At 55.3% G+C, this 13,730-nt stretch overlaps 1 long non-coding RNA gene across 1 annotated transcript; it reads left to right on the top strand.

The window, feature by feature from the left end:
- The first annotated feature begins 10,618 nt into the window (after nucleotides 1-10,618).
- On the top strand, nucleotides 10,619-12,930 carry LOC140605442 (uncharacterized). The gene is made up of 2 exons (XR_012008099.1): nucleotides 10,619-11,108; nucleotides 12,007-12,930. It is a non-coding gene; the product is annotated as an uncharacterized lncRNA (long non-coding RNA).
- The last annotated feature ends 800 nt before the right edge of the window (nucleotides 12,931-13,730 follow it).

Below are 13,730 nucleotides of genomic sequence, written 5' to 3'. Positions count from 1 at the left end.
GAATTTGTTCAGAGTTTCTATGTTCAGAGGAAACCTTTTTGAATGTCCTTTCCTTTGAGTAACCCCAAGGGAGCCAAGGAGTGTTAGACGTTAGTGCTCTAGGACAGGGAAGATCACTCTCCCAAAGGAGCTCAGGTATCACATAGGAACTCGTTCTCCTCACCAGCAGAATGTTTGTAGCTGAAACCAATTATTTGGGAATATGGCATCCATTGCTTGGCTTCTCCACTTCTATCTCTCGGGACTATGATTCCAATCTACAAAGATTGTGAATGTTTTGATGAATACCAGTTTCTGCCTTGGTGTGGCCCGGGTCCACCACAACAGGAATTCTCTCACTGGTTTAATGTTTTTGGGAAACATTCCTTTGAAACTCCCTTTCCTACAAGAGTCTATATCCTAAATCCAGTGTTTATATGCCTCATTTTACCTGTACAAGACTGCGGGACCTTGAACACAAGGCACCAAGCACCAGATGCCCGGTAACACACTGGGGTGCAACCTTCCTTCCCCTTGCCTTGGGCTCCAGGAGGCTGAAGGAGAATGTGGAGCTGGGGAGTCAGCGGGACCAGCGGCACCAGGCTGGGCTGTTGAACCAGGCTGAGAGGGAGAAGGTAGGGAAATGAAGGTGAGGAATGGGGCTTGTGACCCAAACGCCAGGGCTGATACGACAGACCCCGAGTCCGTGTGCATGCACAGTGTGCAGGGCGGCTGTGGGCAGAGCCAGGCTGGGCGAGGCAGCCAGAGGAGCTCCCAGGCTAAGAGGGGCCACATTTGGGTGATGGAGCTGTCCCTGCTGATTTGGTGTGGGGTTTGTGGCTGGAGCAGTGTCCCTGCACCAGTGAATGTATGGAGCTTGGCACATGCCAAGGCAGACCCTTTCAGACTCTGTATGTAAGAAACTGCCTGGACGACCTGTTCAGCTCCCAGTAGTTAGGACGAGGGGCAGAGGTGGGCGTAGATTGGCTGAGGACGGAAAGGACCAGGTTGGCCCAAGCCCCAAGCAGGTGTCCGGCTGGAAGCCAGGGAAGGGAGTTCCTACTCCTTTCCCTGCTTTGATTTCTCGTGCAGGCAAGAAGCCGAGCAGAGGAAGGGCCTGCTCCACAGGTTCCCCAGGAGACCCCAGGAGGGGCAGAAGCGCACCTGGAAGGAAGACACGGAATCTTGTGACTATGTGAGGGTGAGTGTGCGCTGCTTCCCGGGCTGTGCCCTTGGGGACTCCCTGGGCTCCATGGGCCTCCTGGTGGAAGCGGGGCTCCACTTCCTCTCTGACCAGTGGCAGTTGAGTAGGGTGGATTTGCACCCAGTTTTCCCTTGGTGCCCATGATGTTGCCTCCCACCTTCTATGTGTGTGAACACTGGCTGTTTGACGTGTGAAGGTCATTGGCGGGCACTCCTGGAGCACATACCAACCTCAGAGAAGAACAGGCCGCTGTCCTTTGTGACACATCATCCCACACTGCCCATCCCCACTCAGGAGCTCCCACCATGACTCTCCAGCAGCAGGACTCCTATCTCCTCATGAGCAGAGAGGATGGAAGCGCTGGTCCAATGGAGGAAGCATCGCTGTGAGGCAGGACTTTGCGTGTCCCCCCCATGTCTCAAGGGCATCAACAGCATCCTGTCAGGCCTTTGTTCTGGACGAGCCCTGCAGCCAGATTCCCTACTCCTAGGTCAACAGATCCCAACTCTTTCTTTCCCTGTTCCGGGGGAGGGGGTGGTTACTAGGGTCCTGGCCATTTGTTGGTTTCTTTCTTTCTTTCCTGAATGTTCATTTTGCCTTGGTGCCGGGGCCAAACTCATGGAGTCCTGTGTGTTCTCTTTTCCCACAGTGTCCACACATGCCGATGCCCGTCTACACCACCAGGAGGCCTTCTATCCCTGAGCCTGCCCTGCTGATGGAACCACGTACTCAGCCCCCTGACATAAGACTCCCGTCCCATTCCACCTCTGATCTCAGAAGCCCTAAAGTTAGCCTCAGCCCACCTGGTGGACCTCGAGGTGCCCAGCAAGTGCCGATCACTGACACCCCTCTGCCGGCTCGCCAACCCTGTGTCAGGGCTGACAGCCTGGTTGTGCAGCAGAGAGCCAAGAGGCCCTGCAGAGTCTCCCTTGAGGGTCCCCAGGCTGGCTCCAAGGGCCATGGGCTGGGACACACCCAGGCACCACCCAAGTATCCTGAGGAGAACACCCGTCCCGCTGTCAGCAAAGCATTGGCAGACAATTCCCAAATGCCCCTCCAGACTCCAGGCAAGAAATGTGCCCAGATGCCCCTAGACAGGTCCCAGAACTCCCGAAAAAAACCGTGATGGAGGCCCTCCCAGCACACCTGCAGGATCATTGAGGAAGCCCCTCTAGGGATATTGGGGAGTCTGTGTCCTCCAGGAAGCAGACGTGCCCATGGATGCACAGCCCAGCCCCCGCAGACCAGGAAGACACCTGCCCTCCATCCAAGCAAGGGCCCCCAGCCCACACCTGCCACACCTCACCTGGGAACGCTGCAGCCGTGCACCGAGCCCCCACGGCCGCCCTCTGCGCGGGCCCCCACTCAGCCCCTGAGAATGGTCTTCACCAGATTGAACAGAAGCTGCTGGAGCTCCCGGTTCCTCGCAGCTCCCTCATTCCTTCCTCCCGAGAAGCCAGGCCCTGCTCAGGGCCCTCCTGCCCCCCACCTGTCGGACGGAGCCTGTGTCTGTGGCCCCTGGAGTGTCCTCCACGGTGACCTACAGGTGTCCTCATCCTCAGAAGACACTGAGAGCGAATGAGCCAGCTCCTGGCCTCGGACATTATCCTCCACCCCAAGCACCCTGAGGGGGTGACTGCGGACCTGCGGACGTGGCCCCTCCTGGACTGATATGGGGAATCAGCACTTGCTCAGCTCCTTTGCATGGGAATCCTGGGTCCACAGCCTGCTGCCTCTCATGCTCCTTGATAGGTTCAGGGGATACGTAGACATTGAGGGTCTCCTGCACACCCAGTGTTCTGCGTGAAGTACTAGCCAGGCAATGTGGATCCCTGAGCATCCAGTATGGGTGCCATGTGCTCCACATGGGGCCGCGGTCGCACATGGTCTGTAATGGGATGAGTTGACAGTTTCATTCTTTATATATCCTGAAACCCACTTCAATGTTGGGTAATGATGCTTCCTTTCAGAGGCCTGAGCATGGAGATTTATCTCTCTCCAGATGATTTCCTAAGAAGGCAAAGTTTGACTAGTGGGCATGTAATGGTCCAAATAGCACAGGACCCAGGACTGGGTAGTTCCCTCTGACTGTCTGTCTTTCTCTCTCTGTCCCTCGTTCTCAGGCATATCTCTGAAGTGGGCCAATGGAAACAATACAACACCATGTGATACCAAACCAAATGAAACTCAGCAAAACCAAACCAACCCAAACGAAACCAAACCAAAGCACATCCATAGTTGTGTCGTGAGGATTTCTTTTTTAGGAAAAACAACTGACTGCTCTTTCCTCACTCCAGAGCTCCTGTTCAAGGGTGTTCCCTCTCTCTGTGCATATGGAGGGTAGAGGAGCTCCTCGATGTGCACACTAGGCTTTTAAAAGTCAGAGGGCAGTAGAGAAGCCACGGTGTGGGATCCTTCTCCCACCCTCAAGCCCTAAGTAACTCCCATTCATGCAATCATTATGTGACCCGGGTCAGATTCTGGTCCCTGGAGCCTCAGGCCCCTGTCTCATTCCATGAAAGCTGCCCTATTGCTGCCTCATGGCTTCAGAGGAAAATGCAGCTTCCTGGGCACTCAAGGGATGCATGCCACAACAGAAATATTCCCTACTTTCTGGAAGCCTATGAGGATCCCAGGGGTCCAAGGGTAGGAAGGCCTATTCTCACAGGGGATGTCGGGATTGGAGCTAGTGAAGTAGCCTAAGGATCCTTGGACCTGCAGGTGTGTAGGGCACAGGGGTGAGGATGCAGGCAGGCTTGAGCAAAGGGTCTTCAGGCTGGGCTCTCCAGCAGAACTGGCACTTCATGTGCTTGAAGGGGATTTGGTCCATGTGCCCAGGGAGACCAGGGAGAAAGGCTAGCGGAAGAAGGTCTGAGCAGGCCTGTGCTCTCCCCTCTAGTCACCTCACGTGTCTTTGCTTCCCTGCCATCAAAACACCAAACCAAAGCAAAGCAGACCAAATCTATCTTCCCAATGGAAAATCCACTCTCATCCAGATATGGAGGAAGACAGAGTTATCTGGACAAGCTGGCATAGGTTATGGATATACCATGAGCCTGAGACACTAAATCTCAAATTGTCAAGAAGCAAAACTTATATATGGAGAACAATAAAATTCATTCCAGTGACAAGAACCAAACATAAAGAATGTATCTATAAAATATGAGTGTAAAAAATTGAAGTTACCAAATGTCTTAAAATCAAAGAGTTGAGAAAACACGAAACCAGTGGAAAAGGGGAAAAAGACAAAAAAGCATCACGGAATTTTAAACTGCAGATATAGGAATCATTAGATGAACAGTCAAATTCTCTATACTGTGTTGTCCCACACCTGGAATACGCAGCCCTTTGATGTCCATACACATGGTGTTCATGGCATCTTGGGAGCTGATCTCCCGGGGGAGGGGCCTGCTGCACTGATGCTCAGGGTCTGTTCCTGGTCCGGCTTACACGTCCCCTTGCCTCGGGGCTGGACTCACTGTGAGCTCTTTCTGGTTTTCCTGCGTGGCTTTGTTCCCTGAAAGCCCCCTGTGCCTCTTTAGGAGACCAACACGAAATGGCTGGAATCTGATCTCCAGCCTGAGAGCAGAAAGATCAGGGTCCCGCTCTTCAGTAAGCACTCAGGGCCAAGCAGGAGTCACTGGGGTGTGCCAGATGCTGCAGATGCCTGTGGTGGGTGCCCAGACCAGTCTGCCAGAAGAGAGAGGGTTGCCCTGTTACTGTTCCTTCCAGGGTCTCTGCACTGAGAGCTGTCCCCCGGTGGTGCACCTACACTCTCTGCCTATCCCAGGGGAAGGGGCAGGGTCCCCACTTCCCTGTCCTTTGCAGGATTCCCATGTGGAGAGTGGTCAGCCGATTAGGCAAAGTGGTTCCAGTTTTAGGGCCAACTGAGCTGTGAGGCACCTTGCACTCTTGTTGGCCATGACCAGTGTCCACACCCCAAGGCTTGGGAACTCCACCCCCGTGGGCACCCCCATTCTTTCTGGGACTCTGAGAATTCTGAGACACTGTGTCCAGAGTAGTGTCTGCCCATTTCACCACCTGAGCTCATTTCAGGCAAGGTTGTGTCTCACCGGATCAGATTGCTAAGGCAGATTGAAATGTGGGCTCTGTGGCCCTTCCCTTTCCCGATTCTGGGGTGCGTAAACTGCCCGCCCTGCCATTCACCTTCTGATATATCACTTTGGATTCACGTCTCGCATCTCCCACCTTGCAGAGGGTGGTCGCTTTTCTACTGAAGAGTTCCAGCAATTCTTTTATTAAACGTCAGGTGGGATTCCTACCTTTTCACAACGATCGGATAGCATCTACCTACCATCAAGGATCCAGCTGAGCGGAGGTCCCCAGTTTTCGACAATCTTGCCCCTTCACTATCTTATTTCTTTGCAATTGTAATTTTGCCAGTGTTTTACACAGTTGAGCTCACTGAATTTTTAAATATATTTATTCTTGCGATAACAATAATCAATTATCTCAGGTTCCTCGGGGAGTTGGTACATACACAAAGCCTAATATATTCAGTAAGTAATTATGAAAATACAAGTATTGTGATGAATCAATTTTGAGTTTATGATGTGCAGAGGAACAGGGTTAGAGGATGACAATACCTTATTTCAAATCCAACAGTAGATACGGATGCATTTATCGGAAGCCGGAACGCCCACCGTCCTCCTAATTTCTGTTAAATGCACCGAATCCTATTTGGGAATTTTCAAATCGGATATAGAATACGCTTCTTGCTCAACTGTTGTTTAACTGATGTAGCAGGATCTGATGACTCTACCTTTGCTTATTTAATAGAGGATGCTCAGGCATAGCTGGTGGTTTTCCTATCCTGAGGAATCCACACACATGTAGAGAAAGTATCCTCTTCTCTTTTATAACGTAAAATAAATATGTGTCACTTGCTTCAAAAAGTTAAAATACATTGACACCAGACCTAATGAGGTATGAATACATGTGGAAAACCATTTGACTTTCTAAGACAGCATTTATAATCATTCCTTTATGTATGAATGTGTGTATTCTTTGAGTATCTGTGTGTGTTGGGGGTTTGTTTCAGGAAAGAGGGTCTACCTGGAGGAAGAGCAGACCTTGCCCATCCCACACCCCTGTCCTCCAAAGCCCCAACTACCCTGAAAATTCTAGTGATGAGTGACCTGTCACTCTTCCTGAAATTTTCTCTCTCCGACAACAATCATGTCTAAGTCGAGTTGTGACTCTGAGCCTGGGCTGTGGATCTCCTCCTAAATAGTTCCCTCTGTGCCCTGAAATCCTGTGTCAGTCATTCTGGCCGGAGCCACTTTGGAAAACCAACCATCCTCTACAGCCCTGGATCCAGGAATTCTAGATGAATGAAGACTGACAAGTATTTTTGGAATTAAAGGGTTTAAATTCACAAAGTGGAGTTAGATTTTGAATGACTACATCCAATGAAGTGTCTTTTATTGTTGATTTGATGTGAACTGACAGGAATCTTAAGTGAAATGGCAATAGGGCAGGACACATGAATGATGAAGGAAAAAGCCACAGAAAAATCCACATATGCAAGTCAATGTGTATAAATTTCTGTATCCAAACCTCTGCTGGATTAACATCTGCATTCAGACACACACACACACACACACGCTCACACACCCACACTATGAAAACCTACAGAATCATCCATTCAGCTCCCTGCACGATGTGGCCAGCACCTCCCGGATGACCTTCTCCCACCTGTGCTATCCACACCTGAGCAAGTCCACCCACCTATTCCCATTGCATAGGGGAGGTCACAGGAAGGAGCCTTGCACCGTGAGCTCAGACCAGCAGAGGGCGACGCTGGCCAGCCCAAGTTGTTCCTAGGCTTCCAAAGGACCCCACTTTGTGCAGCTGCTCAGGCTGGCAGGTGTGCAGCTCCACACTTTGGGCTGCAGCGTGTGCATTTGCTAGAGCTGCAGAGGCACGATGAGTATTGACAGAAGGTCTGGGGACGTGGTTCCCACCTTGCAACTCTAATGTTGCCACAGCTGGACACTGCCTGCTGAGGAAAGGAGAAAAATCTTTCCTGTGCTGTGCTTCCAATGCTCCGCAGTCCTTGCTCATCCCCTGTGCAGCCCCTGCACCTGGGGAAACCATGGCTTTCATTGGAAGCCTGGAGGCCCTACTGGGAGGTCAATATTGGTTTGGAAAAGAGTAGATCAGGTTGTGACCCTGTAAGTGCCAGGAAGTTTCTGATAATATTGCCCTGCGAGTAATGGGTCCTCCTGCTTCACCCCTGGCCAGGACCTTCCAAGCAGGGAAGGAGGGCTGAGGAATAGCTCTCAAGAGCAATGTTACTCCCTATCTATTTCTCCATCGACTGTGTGTCCATCTATCGCTGACGAGCTTCCCTGTCATCCATCTCTCCTCCATCATCTCTCCATCCTACACCTAGAAATTTCTCATTCCTCACAATGCACATATTCACTTTCACATAATAGGAGATGAGATGACTTTCCTGCCGCTCTGCACCTGATTTCACAGAAACTACTAAGGCAGGACTGTCTTGGCCCAGTACATGGTAGTTTTTAAACGTAACTGTCTCGTGTTTTCAAATGACTTAGCCTGTGAATAAATCCATTGAAAATGACATTGGCACAGGCATGTTGACTCCTCTCTTTCCTAGAAAGTCCTGCCTGCAAGGCTGCTGCTTCCTGGTGAATAGCTCCATGTCCAAGAGAAGAGAAAAAGGAAACACAGGAGCCCCCGTTTGGACAAACACCACAATGTCCTCCATTAACCTGGTCATGAACATGTCTGCACGTGGCCTGGCCCAGAGCCTGATCCTTTGTCCTCCTGAGCGCTTGCCCCATGGCCCATAGCCTTCCCCATCGCTGTGACACAGTCAGCACACGAGCTGCACTGGAGCTTCAGTTCTGTGAAAGCAAGCGTTCCAGAAGACATAGGACAACCACCCCCTTCTGGACTCTTCTAAATAGCACATGAGATAGTGAACATGCGTGTCAGCATAGATATCATTAAATTTGGAATAATTTGTGTGGAGTCAGTCTTCTTGGATGTGTAACTCATGAATCGAAAGTTGAGGAATAGATCGGTTCTCTGAAATAGCTGCAGTTTTGAACACCTGACCCAGGGTCACAGGGCACAGAGGGTCCCATTCGGGAGCAAATCCACAACCCGAGACTCAGAATCACAACAGGAGACCAGACGACACCTTCTGCAGGGTTTGCCTTGGATTCAGGAGCCTAGGATCCTGGGAAGCTGTTGCCCATCCCTGCCCAAGGGGACTGTCACCTTCTGGGCCTCCAGAATGAGGGTACCGGTGCCCACGTGTGTGCACAGAGGACCTCGTGGACCTGGACGCATGTACACACCAAGGAAGAACGTGTGGGTGGAGGTATGTCCTGCAGGTGACACCCGCCTCCAAGGTCATAGACATGAGGCCACAGTGGCCTGGGGACATCTGGGGGAAGCACCCGCTAGGATACTCCCTGTCCCACAGTCAAGACGCCGACCATCCCCATGGGCACAACGGCTTGTTGGTGTCAAACCGGGGAAGACTGGACAGTCATGTCTGAACCCAGGCGTGTGTCCAGGCTGGGGTCCTGGGTGCACACAGTCCTTCCCTGGGGCCTGTGGACAGGGCTGCGGTCGTGTCCCTGTGTGCACAGGCCATCGCCTGCAGGGAGGGGGGAAGCATTGGCAGCACGAGCACTGCCCCTGCAGCTTCCTCCAGGAGTGGGTCAGGGAGGGGGTCCCAGGGAGTGAGGTCACTTCCGTGTCACAGAGCCCAACAGAACTTGGAACCCCCGTAACCAGGCACCCACATCCAGTGCGCCCCAGCTCAGGCTCAGTTGGCTGGAGACATCTGCTAATGGAGGATGTTCTCTTGCTGCCGGCCCACCTCTCGGGGCTCTGGCTCCCAGGTACCCCGGGGGAGCCGCTTGTTCCAATGCTGTAGGCATTGGCTCCAGGATAGATACCAAGGCGTCAGGGCGGTGATCCGGAGGCGCCGTCAGGTAACACAGCGCAGGCCAGGCCAGGCCCCCTGTGCCACCATCCTGGGAGCCTCATCCCCTCCTCCTCAGTTTCAGGGTACCAGGAATGTGTGGGCAGGTCCCATGCAGGCTGGGGGACGCTGCAGGGCGGCACATTCCCCGGGGATCCCTTCAGGGTCACCCTGATGTCACAGTGGGCAGGGGGGAAACAGGGTTCCTGAGGTCCTCTACCCCCCCCGGAGTCACCCCGAGGCCCTGCAGCCACATCCCTTTCCTCTCTCCAGGGGCGGTGGGTGCCGCCTGCACTGTGGGGTGTCTGGGTGGAGGCAGCTGGGGGTGCAGCCCAGGCGAGGGGGCCAGACCAGGCGCTGAGGCCTCCTGCCTGGCTGCCGGGCACTGTCTCCACAGAGCTCCACCCGGGACGTGGGGCGCGAGCGGGAGGAAGGGGTCGTCTGCCCCAACACCTCCAGGAGCAGGGAGGTGCCCTGCGCAGCTAACAGAGGCCAGCGCGGGCTCAGGGTGAGTGCAGGGGCTGGGACCCCCGACACCCGGGCCCTGATGCGGCAGGAAGGGCACCGGGTCCCAGAAGCCAGCCTGCTACCCCCTGGGCCCCCCGACACTCCTGCTCCCACATGAGTCTGGATCCCCCCTCCCCACACCTGCCCCCATGGCCCTGCCCCTGCCTGGGCCAGATGCAGAGTCCCTGCGCACAGATGTGTGGGAACATCAGAATAGAGCCCTCAGGGGAGGCCTGGTCGCCCGGCGGTTAGCGCCTGCCTTCCACCAGGCCTGATCTCTGAGGCCCGGGATCGAGCCCTGCCTGGGCTCCCTGCACGGGCTGCTTCTCCCTCCGTCTGTGTGGCTGCCTCTCTCGGTCTCTCTCTCTGTGTCTCTGGAGGTCCTCGTATTGATCCAAATATTTTGAACATTTATCCTCTGAGATTGTTTCTTTATTGCATAGTTGGTCCTGTTTGTGTAAGAGACAGGCAGGGAGCTTGAGCGGGAGAGGGAGCCCCAGCTCCTCAAGCCCACGGGGCCCCAGCGCAGGGCCTGCCGGGGCGGGATCCCAGGCCTCCCGGCGGATCCCTGCAGGCTGCACGTCCCCTCTGTCCCACCTCAGGGTGCTGGGGCCGCGGCCAGGAAAGGGCATCAGATTGTCCCGAAGAAGCTCACCCGGACGGAGCTGCTAGGGCACGAAGACCGACAACTGCTGCTCGCCTTGCAGCGCAGGGACGTCATCTCCATTTGCAGCTTCTTAGACGACTATCGTGGATTCGCCACCACGGAGGAGGTGCTGGACCTGCTGTTCACCGAGTGAGCACCTGCCCCTCCGCAGCCCAGGGTTGGGCCACCTGCTGCTGGGGAGGCTGGGGATAGTGTGAGCTTCCCGGCCTCGGGCTGCTCCCCCGCCTGGAGCAGGGTCCCCCAGGGCCTAGCGGGGTCCTGGAGGGCAGCCCCGGGGCCTGGCCTGTGGCGGGTCAGCCAGAGGGTCTGTGCCTGTGCTCAGCAGCTGTCTTCCTCCCCCATCATGAGGCCTGGGCCTCCTCCACCCCGTCACCAGGGTCCTGAGCGGCCTGTTTCCCATTTGAAAGGGAGGTTTGAGAGTCTATCGGGGGTCTGTGTCCTCGGGCAACCAGACCGGGGGACCCCGGGGCACCCCGGGCCCACTCGGTTATGGGCCATGGGCCTCGCCGAGCCCTTTCATGCTCAAGCCTTCAGGAGGCCCCAGCAGGTGCGGGCGCTTCTCCGGGAGCTGCCCGTGGCCCCACGCCCAGAGCTGACGGCCCCCGGGGCTCCGGCCTAGTCAGGGGTCAGAGGGTGACAGCCCCCATTATGAGAGGTCACGTCCACAGGACGATTCATGGGATGCCCCCGCCCTCCTCTAGATATGGGTACATCGTAGCTGCATGTGGTGACGACGACACGGTCCAGCGTTGGAAACTGTGAGTGACTCCGGATCCTGCAGGAGGGCCTTCCCTCTCCAGGAGGGCAGCGAAGGGGCTGTGGGGCGGGGGGGCGGCTGCACCCTCACCTCACACATCTGCAATTCCTGTGACAGAGTAAAGGTCTAAGGCCCCTTCTGGAAAAGAGGGCAGGAGAGCCAGGATGGGGTGCGGTCTTGGTGGGAGACACTGGGACCCCTAAGGAGAACTTCTCCATGCCCCCCAACCCTCTCTCTGCCCCACACCTGGGGCCCAGAGCAGAGGGGGTGGGGAGCATCGCACTCCCCAATCTGGTGGCACCTGGACCAGGGGGCACAGCAGGTGCTCAGGAGGGCTGGTGAGGCCTCCAGACCAGGCGGCCCCCACCCTGTGGGAGATGAGAGATTAGAGTCAGTGGAAGGACACCCCCGGGGGCCCCTCTGGAGGGAGGCAGGCCAGAGCCACAGGAGGGAAGGTGGCGGTCCTGGGCGGCTCCTGGCAAGGTCTGGCAGGACACAGAGCCCGAGCCCTCCTGCCTTGGAGCTTCCCAGAGCGACAGTGTGTGCAGTGAGGGCAATGACAGGCCAGACGCCCCCAGTCCCCGGACGCCTGCCGGTGGACTCAAGGGGCAGGTGGGCAGGGACCAGGCTGAGGAGGGAGTCCCGCTTCCCCAGGAGAGACGGTGATGGTCACCCCGCTGGGCGTGGGCTCCCCAGAACAGAGGCTGCATATCAGCCCCTCCTCAGGGAGCAGGCCTGTGGCAGGCAGGTCCGCCAGGTGGCAGGGGCACAAGGAGCAGGACTGCCTCTGACACCCCGCACGGGAGGCCGGGTCCCCGGGTCCTGCACGGCTTCCCCGGGACACCTGCATGTGACAGAGCCCTGTCTTCTGACACCTGTGCCCGCCTGTCCCTCCATAGGGCCATCTCCTGCATGCTGGAAATATGGCTGGATTATTATGGGGACGACTTTTGTCAGCTCCCCGAATTTCCCTCCCTTATGAAAATTCTGCAATTCGTAAGACAGCACATGCCAGGTTCAGACGTGGAACTCCGTGCCCGGCATAACCTCCAGCAATTCAGACGCCTCCATACAGTGGAGCCAGAGGCTGGGGGTGAGGAGGCCTGGGGGTGACTGAGCTGGGGACAGGGTGGGCCCCGCCGATCCAGCCTCCATGCAGCTGGGCTGGGAGCAGGGGGTGGGCTCACACTTCACCCCACGGGCTGCAGCCTGGGGACACCTCCCAGGGCTCATGCCCTCACGCACGTGGAGCAGTGGGAAGAGTGGTCTTGACTTGGGAGGCACGTGGAACGTCCGTCCTAATGGGGATACTTTGCCTTCCTGGAGCTACAGCTTCAGCCCAAGGAAAACACCCTGAAGCAGCTCAGGAGCGCGTCCCAGCTCTGACCGTGGGGACTGCTGCCCCGTCGGGGCCTGCGGGGATCCAGGCCGTCCTGGCTGCTGGAGCTGAGGGCTCGGCCCGCGCTGAAGCGCCCGCTGGGGAGGTGAAGCCCCTGCAGATAGTGGTCACTGCTCTAGTTCACTGCTCAGCCCTGGAGGAGCCCCCTGCACCCGCGGCCACCCCAGAGGAGGAGCAGGCCCCGGCACCTGCAATCGGGGTCCCCAGAGTGCCAGAGCCGCCACCTGCATCTGGAACAACTGGCTTCGACCCCTGAGCTCGCCCCAGCTCCCAACGCAGGGCTCGTGGTGGCTGCAGCCCAACGGAGGCTTGCCCTCCCCTGGCATTTCACTGTTTCTATATTTTCCATTTTTCTTTAACCTTTAACCTGTATAATGGCTTATGAGTTTTATTGTAATAAAGGATAAGTTAACTTCACACAAAATTGACTCTGATGGTTTTAAATGCTACATTGTACTTAGGTCAATCACAGTGTGGCAGGCTCGGAGCCCAGGGCACCGGGGGACACAGCCCAGGATCCGGTGCTCCCCTGGGAAAGGCAGAGGACGGGAGGACACAGGACATCAGGTCACTCCTGCCGCCGGGCCACGGCAAAATTTTGAGGGTACTCAGGCCCCTGCTAATTTGTTTTCCAGTATTTTTGGATTGCAAGAGCAGTTGCAGGGCACCCAAATGACATTAGAAATTTTATGCGGGCTCTAGTGAGGCAAGGAGGGTTGTGTGACTCTCCCAGGTCTACAGGGAATGGTGCTGATCTCTGGACGGAACGTGTACATTTTTCTAGGATCTGCCAACCTGGGGACATTATCCACTTGGCTTCCCTGCCCTCATGGAGGGTATATGCCTCAGGAGAGGAATGTGGAACATGCTGAGAGGGTTTCCGCATGAAAGGAAACCAAGCAGTGGAGTGGGAGAACTGTAGCCTCGTTGTGTAAAAGTCTTCTGGGGAACAATCAGAAATGGTCTCCAAATATCAGACCCTCCTCTTGAATAGAAAATGTAGTCAGTGTTTTATAACAACCACCCATGAACAATCCATAATAAGAGACATAATAGTAAAAGTAATAATCAAGAGCAATGTAATGATTGGAGGACGATCACAGTGACTTTAACGCTATTAAAGCAATTAATACTGCCAAGTCTCCTACAACAAACCTAAGAAGTTGGGAGATTCCGGTACATATTTCTCAAATTCCTTGTCAAATCACAAGATATCAGGACCTT

Source organism: Canis lupus, chromosome 15 (genome assembly GCF_048164855.1).
Source record: "Canis lupus baileyi chromosome 15, mCanLup2.hap1, whole genome shotgun sequence".
Classification (NCBI taxonomy): domain Eukaryota; kingdom Metazoa; phylum Chordata; class Mammalia; order Carnivora; family Canidae; genus Canis; species Canis lupus.
The sequence above is the reverse complement of the archived record's forward strand: the minus strand, read 5'-3'. Positions and strand labels throughout refer to the sequence as shown.